Source organism: Schistocerca piceifrons, chromosome 8, assembly GCF_021461385.2.
Source record: "Schistocerca piceifrons isolate TAMUIC-IGC-003096 chromosome 8, iqSchPice1.1, whole genome shotgun sequence".
NCBI classification, from domain to species: Eukaryota; Metazoa; Arthropoda; class Insecta; order Orthoptera; family Acrididae; genus Schistocerca; species Schistocerca piceifrons.
Window position 1 is genome coordinate 352,145,852 of NC_060145.1, and position 21,662 is coordinate 352,167,513.

Below are 21,662 nucleotides of genomic sequence, written 5' to 3' on the forward strand. Positions count from 1 at the left end.
TTTCAGTCTCCGGAATTGTGTGGATGATATTTTTCTGGAAGTCAGATGCTACGTCGCTAAACTCATACTTTCTACACACCAACTCGAATAGTCGTATTGTTGACACTTCCCCTACGATTTTAGAATTTCTAATGAAATATTATCTATCCCTTCTGCCTTATTTGATCAAGTCATCCAAATCTCTCTTAAATTCTGATTCTGATACTGGATTACCTATCTCTTCTAAATCGATTCCTGTTTCTTTCTTCTTCACATCAAATCTTCACCTCATAGAGGCCCTCAATGTACTCTTTCGACCTATCCACCCTCTCCTCTGCATTTAACAGGGGAATTCCCGTTGCGGCCAATGCCGGGATGGTTCCTCTGAAAGGGCACGGCCGACTTCCTTCCCCATCCTTCCCTAATCCGATGAGACCGATGACCACGCTGTCTGGTCTCCTTCCCCAAACCAACCAACCAACCAATTCCCGTTGCACACTTCAGGTTACCAATCATGCCTTTAATTTCAGAGAAGGTTATTTTGACTTTTCTATATGCTGAATCAGTCCTTCCGACAATAATTCCTTTTTCTTCACATTTTTCATTCAGTCATTTCACCTTATCTTCCCTGCCCGTGCTGTTTATTTCGTTCCTCAGCGACGTCTATTTCTGTATTCCCGAATTTCCCTGAACATTTTTGTACTTGCTTCTTCCATCGATCAACTGAAGTATTTCTTCTATTACCCGTGATTTCTTCCCAGTTACCTTCTTTGTGACTACGTTTTTCTTTCCAATTTCTGTGATTGCGCTTTTTAGAGATGTTCATTCCTTTTTAACTATACTGCCTACTCAGCTGTTCTTTATTGCTATATCTATAGCCTAAGAGAACTTCAAGCATATCTCGTCATTCCTTAGTACTTCCGTATCCCACTTCTTTACGAATTGATTCTTCCTGACTAATCTCTTAAAATGCAGCCTACTCTTCATACCTACTACGTTGTAATCTGGGTCTATATCTACTCCTGGGTACGCTTTCCAATTCAGTATCTGTTTTCGGAATCTCTGCCTGACCATTATGTAATCTAACTGAAATATTCCTGTGTCACTAGGCCTTTACCGTGTATTCCTACCGCTCTTGTGTTCCTTGAACAGAGTAGTCGTATTACTAGCTGAAATTTATTACAGAACTCAACTAGTCTTCCTCCTCTCTTATTCCTTGTCCCAAGCGCATATTCTCCTGTAACCTTTTTTTCTGCTCCTTCCCCTACAACTGCATTCCAGTCCCCCATGGCTTAGATTTTCGTCTCCCCTTACGTACTGCATTACCCTTTCAATATCCTCATGTACTTTCTATATCTCCTCATCTTCAGCTTGCGACGTCGGCTATCGTTGTCGGAATTGATTTGCGAATCCTAAGGCCGTTATACATTTTTCTACTGGTGTTGATATTACTCTATACTCATCTGACTATAAATCTTTGTCTTTTTTCCATTTCACTTCACTGACCCCTACTATATTTAGGTTCCCCTTTTCAAATTTTTTAGCTTCCCTGCCATTTTAAAGGTTCTGACATTCAACTCCCCGACTCGTAGAACGTTATCCTTTCGTAGGTTATTCAGGTTTTTTCTCATGATCACCTTCCTTTTCGCAGTTTCCTCTCGGAGAGGCGAATGGGGGACTATTCCGGAATCTTTTGCCAGTGGAGAGATCATCACTTCTTCAGTTATAGGCAATATGCCCTGTGGATACTTTAATGCATTGGTTTCCATTGCCTTCTGCATCCTCAAGCCATTGATTATTGCTGATTCTTCCGCCTTCAGGGACAGCTTCCCACCCCAAAGGAAAGAGAGTGCCCTGAACCTCTTTCTGCTCCTCCTCCACTCTCTTCGACAGGGCCGTTGGCTGAATGAGGGTGATTTCATATGCCGGAAGTCTTCTGGCGTGTCCGCGCCCGGGTTTCCAGGTTCGATTCCCGGCGGGGTGAGGGATTTTCTCTGCCTCGTGATGACTGGGTGTTGTGTGATGTCCTTAGGTTAGTTAGGGTTAAGTAGTTCTAAGTTCTAGGGGACTGATGACCATAGATGTTAAGTCCCATAGTGCTCAGAGCCATTTGAACCCATCTCCTGGCGCCTCTCTCCTGTTGTCTCCTTTTCTCCCTTTGATGTACAGTATATTACACTGACACTGTCTCTCGTCACTTACACTGTCTCCTTTTGATTTCTTTTCCCATTGTCATTGTCTCCACCATACCTCAGAATCTCAGAAATTTTGGGGGATCCAACTTACTTTTCCCCTACAACCACGTGTTTAAAATTTCGGTCCAGAAAGTGCCCTCTCTTCTATTCACGTGTTGAACTTCGCCGATCTGGGAGGATCCAGACCTCCCAAACGTATGTATGGTCTTCATTCATCTGTATATTTCATTTCCACCGTTTCTCTTTCTTTTGATCGAACGGCTTCTATCACCATCCATCTCGCTTTCTATTTTGCTGCCAATGTCTCTCAATGTCCTTCAATATCTTCTTCCTCTTCATCTTTCACTGCTATTTTCTTCATCCGTCTCTCCTTCTCTTTCCTTGACACTATGTTTCTCAAACCACCACTGTCATCTCTCTCTTTCTTTCCCATTGGTATTGTCTCCTCTCTATGCCCCCGCCATTGTCTCTCTACTATTCTCTTTCAGCACAAAAACTACGAATATGTTCTCAGGCCAAACTATCTGGTGAGGAAATGAAGACTGAGGCGGATGATTTTCCACTTTTCTGTCAGTTTCTTTTAAAGAGGGTTATACTAGACTATTTTTGCAAAGACAGGAGGATTTTTTCACCGGGTCCCTCGTTTTTCCTGCTACAGCAAGGTGTTTCTCTTGTATAAAACGAATTATGTAGGTCAGTAAAATTTTGACAGTTTATTTATATGCTTCGACACATTTATATAAATTGACACACGTAAAAAGCAAATTAATATAAAAACTTAAGGATAACGCAAAATAGTTTGTTTTATATTTTTTTCTGGATGCTTTACTCATTTACCGCAATGTATCGTAAACGCCTGGCTTATGATCTGTATCTGAAAACAAAAGTTTTGACAGTTTATTCATATACTTCCACACATTAATGTACATTATCACATGCAGACAATAAATAGGTACACATAGTATAAGGTTAAAACAAAATCGCTTGTTTTACATTTTTCCTGTATACTTTACCCATCCATCTCAGTTAATTGAAAACGCATTTGCAGGGCAACGCCACATGTGCTCTAGTTAATTATTTCAAATAAATGATGGAACTTTGCATGCGCATCGACTTAACAGTTGTTAATACCGATTTTAAGGACTTAGGATCACTGTTAGAAACAACCGTGAAAAACAATTGGCTAGTTCAGGATATATTGGAAATTACAGCTACAGAAGTTAAAGTTAATCGAAGGAAAACTGCTGTAGAATTCTGGAAAGAAATGTAGACAGACGTTTACCAAACAAAAATAAAGACTGAAAAATGTTCAAAAAGGCAGAAAGAAAGGCGCAGAGGATGTACCAGGCAATATTACGCAAGAACCAGAACTGACAATCTTATTCAGGAATAAGAGAGTCTCACTAAGTGCTACTTTGTAAGTTTCATGCAACTATGTTGAATCAGTAGCTCGTCGCATTTTCCCTCATACTCGTAGGGAAAGAAGCCTATATTCTTGAATAGATATTAATAACTTCCTGTCTTATGATCTAGATGTACTAAGGTGAACTATAAAACTGCATTCACTTAAGACAGTAGGATTCGAAAAGTAAATATCCATTCAATTTTTATTTCGGTTGCCTTTCGTTGTCCCGTGTAGCACTCAAATCACTAGGTCAGTATTTGTAACTGTCCCTGTTAATGGTCGCTTCAATTCGGGAACAGTTACCTCACTTCTCCACTACGGCCTGGTTTGGCATGGGCCTTTTAAAGGCCTGCGTTGGCCATGTGGTAGGAGCTGTGTTGAACGGTGGACAAAGCATTCGGCTTTCTGCTTGCTGATTCTGAGTCGGACAGTGTTCTCGACTGTTGATTCGTGTAACCTTCTCACGTCTTGCTACGGACGGTTCGCGCTGCAGTTTGCTTATGGATGCTGCAAATCTGCGCTGTGGTTATTTTCTGATGTCCATTCTAATGCAACGAGCTACGAGAATCACAGTTTTCAGGATTTTCTGACATGTCTGTAATTTTTATTTGTTTAATTTTATGTATATCGTGACCCTGTGTATCAAGTTGACCATAGGATAAGTGTAACCTTTCATTTGTTGCTCTTTTGAACCGAGTCTCAATAACGAAATTTAACATAATAGTATCTATCATCCTTCTTCCTCCCCCAGTCAATTGATAATATCACCACCTGACAAAAAATGGCGGAGCTCCGGGAACACGTTGTCACATTTCAGTGTAGCTTTGTACACGTGCCGACCATCGACTGGTATGTTAATGATCAGAGACGTAATTCTCAGTGACGCCAGAAAGGCCACCAGATTGCATTCGTGTTGTTCGTGTTTAATGTTGTTACAAGGCCTAGTAGGGTATATAAGGGACTTGAACCGCTCTAGGTGTTAAGTGATAACTGTGAAGGACACGGAAAATCCATGTATCCGTGTGAGACAGCGTCATCAGCACCTCACTTCGTTTCAAAGGGGCCTCTTTATGGATTTCTATTTGGCTGTCTGTCTGAATCATCGTATTCTGCACCAGGATCATCGTAGCCCTTTAAAATCTGGAAGGAATGGACTCTCTGAAACTTTCTGACTCACTTCGCATCAGTCGTTGAATCTAGCAGCAGACGTAGTTGGGAATCACCGTCCCGTGAGTAATCTGCAGTTAACACTACAATACAAACCGCTTCGTTTGGTGCGGTGCAGCGACCGGAAAGTATGGATTTCTCACCAAGGGCATCGCATTATGTTCAGCGATAGTCGTGGTTCTGCACTGGCTGGATGACCATTGTCGGAGGGTTTGGGCGACCTGGGAGAAACACACATTCTTGCAATGTTTTCGACAGTAACAGCGGTGTTACTCCTCACTTCAAGTTGTGGAAAGGGATCGGGTATGACCTCAGGGCGCAGCTGTAATGATTGAGGCAGCTCTAACAGCACAACTTTAGGTCACTGACGTCCTACGTGCTCGTCTGTTACTTCCCATCTGACACATCGTGGTGCCCTTTTTCAGCATGATAACGGTCCTTCACATGTGGAACTTCTCTCTGTGAATTTTCTGGGTGATATAAGGAAACTCCTGCGGCCAGAAAGATTCCCAGATCTGTCTCAGACAGAACACGTCTGGGAGCAGATCCTAGGTCAATCCGAGTGAGATGGCGCAGTGGTTAGCACTCTGGACTCACATTCGGAAGGACGATGGCTCACATCCGTGTATCACCATCCAAATTTAAATTTTCCATTATTTCTCTAAATTGTTTCAGAGAAATGTTGGTTTGTTCCTTTGAAAGGGCACACCAAATTTCCTTCACCGTCCAGTGGCGCGTCGCGGGATACCTGCTCGATCTAGGGCGATTTGCCACGGTTCGCGCTGCTTCCCCAGTCGGAGGTTCTAGTCCTCCCTCGGCCAATGGTGTGTGTGTTGTCGTTAGTTTAAGTTATATTACGTTGTGTGTAAGCCTTGGGACCGATGACATCAACAGTTTTGTCCCATGGGAAGTTACCACCACCACCTTCCCCGTCCTTGGAACATTCCGAGCTCGTGCTACGCTTCTTATGCCCTCTACGTAGACAGTACGTTGAACACTAACCTTGCTCCCTCTTTTTGGGCATCAACTCTTTTCCCAGTAACAGTAGCCAAAATATCAAGGACCAATTACTACTACTGTGAGACAACGGCTTTGTGAAACCCTGCCCAGTCGATCCAGTGTAAGCATCCAGACCAGAGGGGGTAAAATGTAATACCTAATAAGTGGGCTCATACTGCCAAGTTCTTTGTAAATATGACTTGATATTATAAACACGGAAATAATATCACATTCCCTCTCAACACGTAGCAATTGATTTCAGTTCCCTCTCCCGTTCTGGGTACTTCTTTTTTTGTGTCCGACTGTAAGTTCGACTGCGTACACTTCGTGCATTGCCTCTCGAATATGTATTCGATTTTATTGTTAGCTTTACAGCGAAAGCTACCTGCACGAGAAATATCAAATAGCGCTGTCAGCAGACGCCTTTTCCAATTCCTTTGCATGCCACCACAGTTCGACCCATTCATAGGACAACTTGTGTAAAGTGAAATACTGACCGGTTATTTTCAACAAGATGGTGCAACCGCGCATACAGTTCGCGTTTCAATGTCACTGTTTGCTGATGTTTTTGGTGACCGCATAATTTCACAGGGACTTTGGCCTCCACGATCGCCTGACCTAACACCACTTGACTTTTTCTTCTGGCGTGCAGCGAAAGCAACTGTGTATAAAAACCGTCCAAAATCCATCGATGAATTGAAAACTGCAATATCCACTTTCACTGCTTTTGTTACAGAAGAAATGTTACAGCTTGTTTTTGGAAACATGATTAGACGAATTGAACTGTGTATTCAACAAGAGGGGGGGGGGGGGACACTTTCAACATTTAATGTGAAAATTTGTAAGTAAAAATGAACAGCCAATAAATTAATAACTTGTATTTCACTGAGTTTCATTTCGGTATATTCACTGCGGCATACGGCACGCGCGGCCAGCAATCATACGGCACTGCGGAGAGACTTTTTGAACATCCCGTATATTACATGTTCTTGTACGGGCAGCAGTTGATTTACCTGCAACGAAGGTCAATTATACATTTGCCTAATCACTTTATGCACTTTAGAAAAGTCATGTGATCTTAAAATCAATCAAATGTTCGTACAAAAAAATGGTTCAAATGGCTCTGAGCACTATGGGACTCAACTTCTGAGGTCATTAGTCCCCTAGAACTTAGAACTAGTTAAACCCAACTAACCTAAGGACATCACAAACATCCATGCGCGAGGCAGGATTCGAACCTGCGACCGTAGCGGTCTTGCGGTTTCCAGACTGCAGCGCCTAGAACCGCACGGCCACTTCGGCCGGAAAATGTTCGTACAGCCTCCCATTTCTTTCCATTGCGAAATGCAAGCAACACCTACTCTTGAATATTATTATGAAACCGTGGTCAGATGGCCTAGTAAATTAATTACTGGGTGAAAATTTTGTATGCAAGGGGAATATCTTCAGGGCATTTCACTACACTCATATCTTCTCGTACTTTAAGTCCAGTTACAAAGAAGAGTAAGGGACGCTCGATAAGTAATGCAAAATATTTTTTTTTTTTCTGAGAGCGGGTTGGTTTTATTCAAGGTTTAAATACATCATATTTTTGCCCACTCTTTTGGCTACAAAATTCTATTTTTCAGCGCAATCTCCATTTAATGTGACGGCATTACGCCACCTTACCGGGAGTGTCTGTATGCCCAAGTGGCAGGCCTACCACTGTTCTGGTCGACGCCGGAGCCAACGCTTTGCTGCTCCAGTAACCTCCCCATCATCCATGTACTCCTTCCCGCGGAGTGCATCCTTCATTGGGCCAAACAGATGGAATATGGAAGGTGGATGTGGCAGAACTGTCCAAAGAAGTTTTGTGGGCTCCTCTCGGGTGCGCACACTTATGTGGTACGTTGCGTTGACATAGAGGAAGAGAAGTTACTTCATTTCCTGCAGTTAGTACAATACACTTCAGAAATGATTGCGCCGTGAGGAAGGACAGCACACAAAATAAATCCTTCAGAGTCCCATAAGACATTCGCCATGACTTTACTGGCTGATAGTGCGCCTTTTATCTTTTTCTTCGCAAGGGAGGTGATGTGGCGCCACTCCATGAATTACCATTTTGTCACCAGTTAGAAGTGTTAAACCTATGTTTCATCGCCTTTGGCGACGTTCGACAAAAAGTTGTCACGATAAGCCTCGTAACACATAAGCAGTTCCGCACATATCATCCTTCGTTGCTACGAGGGTTGGAACTTTAATAGTGGCAACTATTTATTTATAGCTCGTACAAAATATGTACGTGTTTCAAAGTTTTACTGACCTTCAAAGTAGTCACCAGCATTGTGTGTAGCCCGTCGCCAGCAATGTCGAAGTCGTAGGATATTCTTAGCAGTGCCAGTTGTGTTGACAGTTCGAGCGGCGCGGTCTATTGCCTGACGAATTTGTAGCAGTTCTGAAGAATTAGATTAGAAATCGAATTGAACTTACGATGTCTTAAGTCAGGGTAGTGCAGTAAGTGGTATAGCACTTAGCAGCTTCGTCAGTCAAACAATCAGTAACAGCTTGCACTGTACGTGCTTGAGCATTGTCCAGCAAAATGATGGTCTGGTCCTGCAGAAAGTGTCATCACTTCTGTGTCTATGCTGTTCGTATTTGGAACACAACCTACGACCAGCTTAGAGACAAAATACTTTGGCACTGATGTTTTGTCAAATTGTTAGATACATGTAATCACGGCCAACATTAACAGAGTGAGCGGGCTGCACATAGTTGCTTTTAAAAATTTAAGTAAATGTGCAATCATGTTCTGTTGTGGAGAACTGTATAGTCGACAACAGTGTTCAGCAGGCAACTTTGATGATTCTATGGCGGCTTTCTTTTCTTGCTCCAAGAGGTAACACTATTTGGCTTATTATATAATCTGTGCTTAGAAATGCTAGCTGCCTGGAAAGTAAGGAACTGTGTAATATTTGGCGAACAAATCTTGTCATCAAATAGTGAAACATGCGATAGGTAACCGAAAATGCAACGCAACTTCTTTGCCAGTAGCTAAGCTAGTTCCTGTATGGAGTCCCGCTAGGAGGCACACATGTTCTCTGGTATGTTGACTCTGTGGTTCGGTTAGGAATCAGTTGTAGGTCATTGCTCAGGTATGGTAGGCCACTCATTACCTGCGACCACCGTTTATGAAGGACCTGATGGCTACAGTTAGCTGGTGGTGCTCTAATCTGAACAGAAGTTGCATTACCAAATACATTTGGCTGGGGAACACGGCGTTCGAAATGCAAGACGGTTTGTATTTGTACCTGTTGTTCGTTAACTGTATAAATACAGTGAGCTGACATAAGTCATGGGATACGCATTCGGGAGGACGACGGTTCAATCCCGTGTCCGGCGATCCTGATTTGGGTTTTCCGTGATTTCCCTAAATCACTACAGGCAAATGCCGGGATGGTTGCTTTGAAAGGGCACGGCCGATTTCCTTCCCGTCCTTCCCTAATCCGATGAGACCGATGACCTCGCTGTTTGGTCTCTTCCCCCAAACAATCCAATCCAATCGCAAGTCATGTGATACCTCCTAATATCATGTTGGAGCTCTTTACGCTCGACTTGGTCTTGCAACTCGACGTGGCATGACTCAACAAGTCGTTGCCAGTGGAGAGATCATCACTTCTTCAGTTACAGGCAATATGCCCTGTGGATACTTTAATGCATTGGTTTCCATTGCCTTCTGCATCCTCAAGCCATTAATTATTGCTGAGTCTATGTGATCGCCGTAACCTTATTGACACCAGTACTTACCAATTTAAGTTATATATTACAGCACTGAAGATGGTCACTAAGTTACCGAAAATCGATTTTGCGATAATAAACAAAAATATACGACCAATGCTGTCTCTCCTTCAAAGTATACCCATTATCTGGTCGTAGTGCACAGGACACTATGGAGTCGCCAATCAATAAGTCGTTGAAAGTCTCCTGCAGAAATTTTGAGCTACGCTGCTTCTATAGGCGTCTGAAATTGCGAAAGTGTTGCCGATGCAGGATTTTGTGCACGAACTGACCTCTCAAATATGTCTCATAAGTGTTTGATGCGATTTATGTTGGGCGATTTGGGTAGCCAAATCATTAATTCGAATTATTCAGAATGTTCTTCAAATCCATTCGGGAACAACTATGGACCGCTAACATGGCACATTGTGATCCATCAAAATTCCATCGTCGCTTGGTGTTTGGGAAAGTGAAGTCCATTAATGGCTGCAAATGGCTTCCAAGCAGCCGAACGTAATCTTTTACAGGCAGTAATCGGTTGAGTTGGATCAGAGGACACGGTCCGTTCCGCACATACACAGTCACTCCGTTATGGAGTCACACCAGCCTGCAGAGTGCTTTGTTGACACCTTGGGTGTGTGATGCCGTGGGGTCTGTGCCACACTCGAACCAACTGAAATCGAGACTCATCTAGCCAGACCACGGCCTTCCACTCGTCTAGGATCCAACCGATATGGTCACGAGCCCAGGAAAAGGGGCTGCTGGTGACGTCGTGCTGTTAGCAGAGGCATTCGTGTCAATCGTCTGCTGCCATAGTTCATTAACACCAGACTTCACCGTATTTTCCTAACGTTCCCCGTACGTCCCACATCGATGTCTGTGATTATTTCACGCAGTGTTGCTTGTTAGCACTGACAACTCTACGCTGACACAGCAATTCAAATTTGTATTCTCTACTTGTCTAAACTATTAATTATCCATGTTTCATTTCCTTACATGGCTACACTCCAAACAAATGCTTTCCGAAAATACTACCTAACACTTCAATCTACATTCGAAGTTTAAAAAATGTCACTTCTTCAGAAACGCTTTTCTTTACAATTTACATTTTATGTTCTCTAGTTCGGTCAGCATCAGTTATTTTTCTGCTCAAATAACAGAATTCCTCTACTACTTTTAGTGTCTCATTTTCTAAGATAATTCCCTCAGCTTCTTACTTACTCTCACTCTCCTGGCCCCACAAACAGCAGTCGGTTTTTGGCCTCGTCAAGTAGCCTCTTCCACAGTATCCTGTCTTCGGCATCTTCTTTCCTTGCTCTCAGTACCTGGAGATCCTTGGTAACCTGGTCTCTCCATCTCATTTTCGGCCTGCCTAGAGGTCTTCGTCCCTTCGGTTTATTCTCTGAGACTTCTCTCAGTAAAGATCGTGCTTTCTATAGACGTCGCCGGCCCATCTACGTCTTGGCTTCCGCAACTACATCTGATTCATTGCATAGCTCCCTGTGCTCCCTTTAGTTTCTTCTTCGTCATTGTCCTCCATTATAGATTGGTCCAAATATCTTTCGCAGGATTTTATTTTATAAATTCTTGTCTTTCTCTCTGTGTATTTATCTACTCTCCATATTTCTACCTCAAATAGGAATAGTAGTCTGATTATGGTTTTATACATTCTTACTTTGGTTCCTCTTGAAAATATTTTAGATGACAGTAGTTTGTTGAGTGAGTATGATGCTCTGGATGCAGCATTGATCCTCGCCTCTATTTCTTGCTTCTCATCGTTTTTGTTGTTTAGCACTACCCCCAGATATTTAAACTCATCTGTTTCTTCAACCATGTGCTTATCGATCTGCAGAGTTTCCCGTCTTTTTGTTATGTAATTCCTTTCTATCCCCACGAATTTTTTTCACATCATTTACTTCTAATCCAGCTTCTTTTGCTTTTTGAAACAGTGTTTTTGCCAGTATTTGAAGGTCCTCTGGATTTTCACCAATCAGCGTTAGTCGTCTGCACAGGCCAGTACATTTATTTTCTTTCCTATTTTAACTCCCTCTTCTGCTTCACGTATTGCGTCCAGTGCTTCCTGTATTACAATTTTGAACAAAAGGGCTGATATTCCATCTCCTGAAATGACTCCTGTCTTTATGACAAACGCCTTGGAGTATTCGCCATCCATTTGCACCAGCTCTTTCGAGACTTTTAATGTCTTTTTCATAATTTTCACCTGATTTAATTCCATTATCCGTGTTCTGTTTTTGTTGATGTTCATCTAATATACTACTGTCAAGACGCCGCCAACTGTTCAGACATGCTCTTTCAAGTCCTTTGCTGTCTGACAGAATTTAAATCTTGTCTGGAAACCCCAGTGTCTTTATTTCTTCTCTCTCGAAAGATTGCTTAAGATACAATTGAATAACTTTCTTTCACTCCCTTCTCAACCACTGCTTCCCTTTCATGCCCCTCGACTCTTATAACTGCCTTATCACACCTCTACAAGTTGTAGATAGCCCTTCACTAGCTTTATTTTGTCCCTGCTACATTCAGAATTTCAACGGGAGTATTCCAGTCAACAATGCCAAACACTTTGTCTACGTCGTAGGGTCGGTATTGCCTCGCTTGGTTTCTGAATAAAAGTCTTTTCTGGTACAGATATTGATTTTTGTTAACCAGAACCTCACCGACCCCAGCTTCTTACCAGCTATACTGTCTCGGTGAATACAATTTCATCTATTTTTGCTATAAATAAGCTGAGTTTATTTGCAGCTACTAACTGGAAACCCATTGGCACGATATGAATGCTGAACGTTAGCACTCTTGCTAATACGGCGTGAATAAGTTTAATGCATCTTCTGACACTATGATACATTGTTCCGTATTGACAGACCCATAAACACCGTACACAAATATGGTGCTATTAAGGGAAGACCAAGGTACTGTCCTGGAGCAGTTCTTCTTGGAAGATCAGTTAATAATCTACTGGTTCTCGGAACTGTCGTCATGCTTGGAAAATGTCAACAGTATGTCAAATACCGTCGAGGTCGTATATCTCTGACTTGCTTAAAATGGTCAAGCACTGTACCACACAAGATTGGGTCCTAACGACAGCTTTATGCCAGCTTTCGTTTCACAAACTTACTTATTCTGATTTCTTCTTGGCTTGACAAGTGAGGGCATTCCAGTCCATCACATCTAACTCAAATCCGAATTAGCTATCGCAAATACACCACTCCACGAGCACTTCACTTTAAAGAGGCAATTACACCTAGAAACTCCTATGGTTCATTATGTACTTGCATTTTAGAAATTGAAAGAGGAGGACGACACAACTGCCATCTGCCTTAAACAAATTCTTCCGGCGTAGCGTGGCGGAAGACTCTTGTGCGATTTTTGTGACTATATTAGGTCCATCGGGATCGTCGATGTGAAAGCCATGGAGCAGTCTTTGCTGGAATTCAAATCACTGCACTGGCGAATACCTAGGCTACAGCATTTCAGGCACTCTTTTTACCGGTCGCCACAGAGCGTGTGGCGAGTGGCAGTCAATTGGAAATATGCGGCGTGTGGATTTTCCAGTACAGCAGCAGCATTAACCCAGCGTCAAGGGTGGTCGGCCAGAGCGGCACAGGGCAGGAAAAAACAGAAGCCCTCTGCATGATGTGTGACGTCTCTCCCGGGTAGCTTATCTGTCACTGCCGGCGCATACACGGCACACTGCATTAAGCATGCGGCCTTCTAGTGAAGCACCGCAAGGCTTACATGTACACGTTATGTCAAAGTCAAACACGAAAAAGATAGAAGAATCCACAAGGGAGGGTGGGGTATAGGGGGTAAACCGTTAAGAGTGTAAGCGAGGTCAGCAGATACAGAGCATAAAAATCTGCTCGGGAAGAATGGAGAAGAAAATTGTTCATGTCTTTTTCCGGAGGAACATCTCAGCATTTATGTAATTTCCTACTCGATGATCCGTTACCTTGACGAGGAAAAATCTGTAAATGATGCTACTGGGTCCGTGTTGTAGGGGGGTCTTAATTTTACTGCTACATTTGTTTCACGACAATGAGTAGACTTTCAGGGAATAGGGGCAGCAGAGGAAATAATTCGGGAGTTCTGCCCTGTCTTGACAAGACCAGCGCCACATCTTGCCCATGGAGAGGGCAGCCTGTCGTAACTTACGAACAGACGTGTGTTTGTGGTGTTCCACAAGTCAGATAAAAGTAACACTACGGTGCTATGGTGCTCATAACTATATTAATAAGATCAATCTTTTATTGTGTAAGTCAACAGGTCACAAGATCGATAACGTCCTCAATAACAGGGCGATGCTAAAACTAGGTCGTTGACGGACAAATGGCTCTAAGCACTATGGGACTTAACATCTGAGGTCATCAGTCCCCTAGACTTAGATCTACATAAACGTAACTAACCTAAGGACATCACACACATCCATGCCCGAGGCAGGATTCGAACCTGCGACCGTAGCAGCCTCGTGGTTCCTGACTGAAGTGCCTAGAACCGTTCGACCACAAAGGCCAGCACGGACTGAATAGTTCAGGTCCTCCGAAGTTATATGGACTGCCAAGATGTACAAACAAGGTGTGTCTTTATGTGCAATAGCGAGCAATACTAGTGCAGCCACCTACGATTTGCCCAAGTACTTGGAGTCGTTACTCAAAGGCACATGAGAAAGTTTTCCACGCCATATAAAAAATTCTAGTGATTTTATCAGCAGACTGCAGTCACTTAAGTTAGAAAGCTAAGACTTATTGGTCAGTTTTCAAGTCGTTTCGCTTCTTATAAATGTGCCTTCGGTGGACACACTACATCTCATCGGCAATATGTTTTGAGCTGAAATTAGAACAATATTCGAGCACACTCCTTCCTCGACGCATTTCTTAATTAACAACGGGTTTCTTGGAGAAACTGACGGTGTCGGTAGTCTTGTTGAGCCCTTTGTTTCCCTTTATGGTCTATCATTTTATGGAAATTTTTGAAGAGCGAGCACTCCCCACAACTATTTTGAAACCAACAATATTTTGAGACACGTTGATGACAGTGTTATAATTTCGGCTCATGGTTTTTACTGTCTCTGAAAATTGCTTTAGCATCTGAACACAATACGGGAAAACATAAAATTCCCTGTGGAGATGGAGCAATACGGTTGCTTCCCTTTTTAAGACGTCTTGATACAACGTAGGAGGTATGGCAAAGTTGGGCATTCCGTGTTTCGAAAGTCGACTCATACGGATCTGTATTTACAAGCTTGTAGTTGCCACCATGCAGCACAAACGATGGGCGTTTAAAGACCTTAATCCACAGATTCCGTACTATCTCGGATGCCAATAACCTGGAAATGATAGTGGAACACCTCCAAACTGTGTTCCTGAACAATGCATATTCATTCCAACAAGCACAGAGAGCGCTTCAGATATATAAGCGAGAGAACAAAGAAGAGGATAAGACCTTCAAAACGACTGTATACCTACGATATATTGGTAATGTTTCAGATAAAATAGACATAATATTCAGAAGACATAAAGTTAAAGTAACCTTTCATCCTCCTACAAAAATCTCGGTGCTTTTGAGATCTATTACAGACGCCTTAGTGCTGCGCAAGGTATGTGTTACGGTATTTTTATGAGAATATGGCAAACCTCATTAGAGCAAACGACGTGCACTGTGCAGGATCGCATTGTGGAATATAAATGGCATTCTCATTTCCACCAAGCCAATGAGTCTTCTACGCCAAACAGGGTATTTACAATGATCATTTGGTGAAATACAATAAAACAAAAATTGTGGCCCATACGTTAAACTTCTGGAACTCTATTATCAATGAATTACTGGAAATACGATTGGCAGACCCCTTTCTCAATCGAGACGACGACTGTCAGATATATTCTGCATGTAATCATGTCATAGCAAAACTTAGAATCGTTCGTAGCCGGTGTCATTGTGCCATTTCACCGTACGAAGATATTTATTTGAAATGAATCAGGCGAGTTTCACCTTGGAGGGCCCGCAGCCCAGCGTACAGGCTTGCAGCAGAAGCTCATTAGCGCAAGCAGCGCATGCTCAACGGCAACTGGGTACACCAAGCACGTGCCGGTGGAGCCTTAAATACGGGACTTGAGTGCATTTTCGTCAGTATTCAACTGAAGATGGACCGAAAATGCTGACCCAAAATAACTTGGCAGGCAGTTTCGGACATCCAGCAGTGCGCCCGAAATTTTATCAAACACCTCAGCATTCGCTTAAACGATTTATAAAACCTATGAAAATTTGAAACTGAAAGTAAAGCTAACTACGAGTCCAATATGTAAACAACTACGTCTTTTAGAATGAGATTTTCACTCTGCAGCGGAGTGTACGCTGACACGAAACTTCCTGGGAGATTAAAACTGTGTACCGGACTGTAACTCGAACTCGAGTTCGAGTCTCGGTCCGGCACACAGTTTTAATCTGCCAGAAAGTTGCAACTAGGTCTTCTGATCCTGTGGGAAGAGGATTGTGATTTTACGTCGGAAGACAATGTTTTGTTTTCCTTTTTGTGTTCAATCCCAAGATCGGTTTAATGCAGTTCTTCATGTAATTATCATCATTTCTCCACAGCTACTATAATGTACTTCTATTTGTACCTGAATACTGTATTCACGTTTCCTTATTCTGCAGTATTTGTTCTTCATACTTCCCTCTGCAACGTTGCAATTATACTTTGTGATGCATTAAATACTGCTCAGACTACATTCGGCATCTGACTTATTTCAAGGCATCCTACCATGATATTCACTCCAAAAGTTATAAGACGATATATTTGTGGCACTGCTCTGTTTGATTCACTTAGAACTCTACTCATGAGGAAAAACTGGACTGAGAAAATACTGTATGGCTCAAATATACGCTTTTGCATCATGTCCATGTGTGAAGTAGGGAGTCGTTGCTCCCTACTGCGGCATTACTGTCACGCATCACTAAGCAATATTGTTTCATATTCTGGCACTATTTCGTGATTACTTTATCCACAGCAGTGGATATGTGGGCTTGGTACGAAAGCGTCACCTTTTTCACTCTGGGAGAGTGGACGACCACTGTGGTCTCAGGGACTGTTGTCAGCAGCAAGAAATCATTGAATCACATTAGGAGAGACGAGCCTCTCCAAGGATTCAGGCGGTTTTTGTGGAAGTGAGGCTGCAGCCTGCTTCATGCTTTTGTGGTGAGGGCTGGCACCTGGACTAGCTAAGGACAGGGTATGCCATGCCATCACTGCCACCCCCGGACAATAACTGGGAGTGGCATTTTTGCCTTTCCTGTAAGAACATCATAATAGGCTGAAGTGCCATGGCGCCATTCAACCTTCAAGACAAGATTAATTCCAAAATTTTAGTCATCCAATAGAACTAATCTCGGCAGCGTGCTTGGTGAAAACAGGCTGACCCATCCAGAAGATCACTGTTCTAGACCTGTACAGATCTCTTGTTTGTCAGTGTCTGTTTTGTATATGAGGAGTGAGAAGTTTACACTCTATTTCCCTGTTAATTTTTCATGAAAGAAAAGCGACATTCTCGCCTGTAACTTTGGTAATGTCATTCTAGCATCACTTCCATGTGAATATTCTTGAATGCAGAGATGTGAAGCGGGAGAAGTAAGTTTTGTGGCATTCAAGTTCTGGCCGCCATGCAACTGGTCTTCTAGCCCCTGTCTATTGGTTATGTGCGTACACTTTGCTGAAATTGCGGTAACGTAAGCCTCACAATCTGTGGTAGCACACTCCACCTTCTCAGCAGTTCACTGCTTCCTTGTTCTGGCACGCAACTTCAGTTGCTCATTTCATTATAATTTTTGATATTGTGTCATTAACACTGAATTTGCGAGAAACACAGGTAATGGTAACTTCTTGTGATTTCTCTATGCAGTCTTCCAAATAATTTGGTACTTCCCCACAGGGTTAGAGTATTTTAAATGAAATAAATTTAGATTTTTAGTAGACTTCGCTCTCTGTTAACTACTTGTGTATTGCGGTCAGCAATTAGAGCAAATAATAATCTTTCAAACTTAAATTTAATTTAAACTGCAAGCGCGTTTAATTTATTGTACAACTATTCCATGGTTAGGTGACCCGCTAATAACAGATAATACCAGCTGCACACCTAAGCTTGTTGCTCTCACTGTTGTGGCGTTATGGTTGTGTTCAGAGGCCAAAATTTCTCTTTTAATGTTCACTGACGGCAAGAGCATTAAACTTGCCTGTCGTGTTTGATTATAAATTTGTTTGCTGTTTAGGAAGAGCTGTGTCGCTTTCCCCTTTGATTGTAAGTGTGCTGTGTCTTTTGTCATGACTATCTTGCTAACGACATAGAAATATTCAGACGTTATACGCAACAACATTTTGATGGAACGTCATACCATCAGTACCCATGGAAACAGCGTAAACGTCCACTGTACATACCGCAATGGGTGTTTTCAAACATAAGTCACCTTTTATCCTTCAATTTTTCATTCCATATACGTTTACTGACAATATAAGCTCAATGTAGACAAACACCACGTTCTTTCATATATTCAACGGGAGGTACCATAAGATTTCAATCCGGTCATAAGAAAATTGGTTTCATAACATGTCTTGTCATGCTAAATTCATTGGGTAATTCCAATTATCTAAACAACATTTTTTCATCACTTTAGAATTTTTAAGTTTTGAAAAAAAATTATTTTTTCAAACCCACGCGTAACGCTGTTAGTTGTCACGGAATGTATTCACAAAAAATGTGAGACCAAAACGTTTAAAATTGACGGAGGAGTAGCATTATTTTTATTGTGGCCCTTTCGATTTGTTTCAGAATAAGTCGAAGTATAGCTAGTTTTCTATCATTAGATATAGACAGGGGATAAGTAAAATAACGTCAACAGTGGTAATAATTGGATGATTGTGTCTGACTATCAACAACGCAGATAATGTACGTGTCGTGCTGGACTGTGCGTGTTCAGTAAGCTCTAGGCATCAGTACAGGTTCTTTTCGAGTAGTGCACACTTCGTATTTGCATTCAGAGGCCGAGTTCGACGTGTAATAAAAGACCTAACAGAGTTCCAAAGAGGACAGATTTTCGGGGCTCGATTAGTTGGAGTATCAGTAACGAAGAGAGCCAACTTATTGAATATTTCAAGAGTAACTGTTTCAACAGTCATGACAGTTACACAGAACATGGAAAGACATCATCGTGTAAACACAGTAATGGCGGAAATCATAACTCAATAACAGAGATCGTCGTACGCTAACATAAATTGTGTCAAAACAACAGAAAACTTACCGTGGCTAAAGTGACTGCAGAGCTCAATGGCCATCTTTGAGACCCCGTATCTATCAACACTGTCCGCCGAGAACTCCTTAAAGCGAATATTCATGGACGAGCTGCTGTACCGAAATCATTAGTGACGACAACCAATGAAAAGAAGCATAAAACATGGTGTCAGAAGAATAAGTCCTGAACGGCTGATCATTGAAAACAGGTCACATGGTGCGACGAGTCAACGTTTTCGATATTTCCAACATCGGGCCGGGCTTACATCAGCAGAACGCCAAAAGAAGCCTACAATCCTGATTGCTTGATTTCAACGCTTAAGCATGGAGGCGGAAGTGTCATGGTGTGGACAGCCATATCATGGTATTCTGAGGGTCCATGTTACAAGACAACGAGTATGCGAACATTTTAGGTGATCAGGTGCACTCCATGATTCAGATGCTATCCCCCATCAATGATGTCATATTTCAGGACATAATGCACCCATTCACAAAGCGAAGACAGTACAATTGTGGTATGAGGAACACGCAACTGAACTGCAGTGTCTTCCCTGGCAAACCCAGTCCTCGGCCTTGAACATTATCGAACCCTTGTGGGCGGTATTGGAGCGCAGACTGTGGAGCAGATATCCGCCTCCCTCGTCACTACAAAAGTTAGAAGAGGTTGTGATCGAAGAAGCGCATAACAGTCCACTGGAGACTCTACAAACGTTATATGCCAGTATTCCAACCGTATCTGTATTACGGGCAAATGGGGGTCCAACCGCTTGTTAATAAACCATTCCCAAGTAAGTACACGTGTTCACATTATTTTGACTATCCCCTGCAGAAATTCAATTGAAACATTAATTTTATATGAATACGTCTATACATGTGTATAATCTGTACGTACATCCCCAGTCGTATATGTATATGTGACCAATCTATATACACATCCTAAACCAAAGTAAACAAATAATTGCAACTATACATTTTTTTTTAAATTTCCAAACATGAGAATTTCACGGTGGATTCCGTTATGAACTGGAAAGGAAATGTTTATAAAGGTTCCTAGTCCATAATCGGTAGTGGCGGGGTGTTAGGTTCTTAGGTGGAGCAGGCGATCAACATTCGAACACACTTCAGTTCCTCTACATAACTTTATTCATACCACGATACATACGTACACACTACCGGCAAGGCCCTGCAGTCTAACAACTCTAACGCAACGCGAAGCCCAGCACGATGCGTGGCTGCATGGAAAGACCCACTTTTATTCCGCGTGGCCAACTATATCTGAGGCTGACGACCCACTCATGCGGAGGCAGTGGAGACGGCAATGTGTGATGTAATATTTGAACTGAAAATGTAATTTTCAAACGCATCAAGTCACCTTTTATTCATTTTTCCTTCATACATTGCCATACATTGTATGACGTTAAAGTAAATCTCTTCTATACTAAAGGTAACTACAATTTCTTTAAAAAAATCAAAATTGCAAAAACAAAAAAATCTCGGTCAGTTTTAAAAAATTTTTGTTCAAAACTTTTTGTGAGTACATTTCTTCATAACCAACAATTCCACCTATGAATTTAGGAAAATGACGTTTTTCAAAACTCAAAAATTCAGAAATAATGAAAAAATTTTGTTTTGCCATTTCATTTTACCCACTGAATTCAGCACGCCAGGAAATGTTATGAAATGAATTTTCGGGCCTGTGCTTTGTTTTTTTTTTCTTTTTCGATGGGAGGAAATTTCACCAGTACGTCCCCTTAATCATGTAAGCAAATACAAAGATCTGAAGCTTCCGTGTCGTTGTTATTCTGTACAGTGGCAACACCTTGCCATGAGCCCTCTTGTAATGTGTTTCTTATCTATTTATTGTTTCCACTACATGCATAATAGCCCATCGGGACCATCCGACCGCCGCGTCATCCTCAGTTGAGGATGCGGATAAGGGGGCGTGTGGTCAGCACATCGCTCTCCCGGTCGTTACGATGGTTTTCTTTGAGCGGAGCCGCTACTATTCGGTCGAGTAGCTCCTCAACTGGCATCACGAGGCTGAGTGCACCCCGAGAAATGGCAACAGCGCATGGCGGCCTGAATGGTCACCCATCTAAGTGCTGGCCACGTCTGACACCGCTTAACTTCGGTGATCTCACGGGAACCGGTGTATCCACTGCGGCAAGGCCATAGCCACTACATGCACACGTAACGGTTAATCGTAACAGCTGAAACTGATATTATTTGAAGGAACACGATACGAGGAGGAAAGATGACACAGTAAATATGTATGTACAAACCACTCGTTCCCAAAATGATTGAGAATTATGTTACCAATTGTAAGGGATCCATGATCCCATGAACATAGATGCTAATATCCGACGCCCAGGTCGATAGTAGACAGGAGTCGATTGTCGAGAGCTGCAGGAGGCAGTGAGATTAGTGTTGAGGGCAGTAGTAGTAGTAGAGTATCGAGTGAGAAGTAGTGCTGGAGAGACAGGCAAGAATGGTGGTCGAGTAAATTCACCGGAGTATGAGTGAGCACGTCCCCCTGATCGTCGTGGGGTTAACACTCACTAATACCGATTCGCGAGTGATATGAAACAAAAGTGATAACTGCCGAATTTCGTGTTTCGCGTCGGCCAGCAAGAACCATGGATTGCAGTGAGGATTGTTGTGGATGTTAACCATCATCATTGCATGTGACGAAAGGTAGCAACTGCCTCAGTATTTGTGTGTTAGTAGGAAATATATATTAGTTTGTACATCGCAATCTTTGTGCTCTTTAATAATAGACAAACTTTCAATCATTCCACTATTCAGTTGCAAAACAACCGCACTGGGTTGAAATATCCCAGAAACCACAGCAGAAAAACCGATAGCCTTTCATCC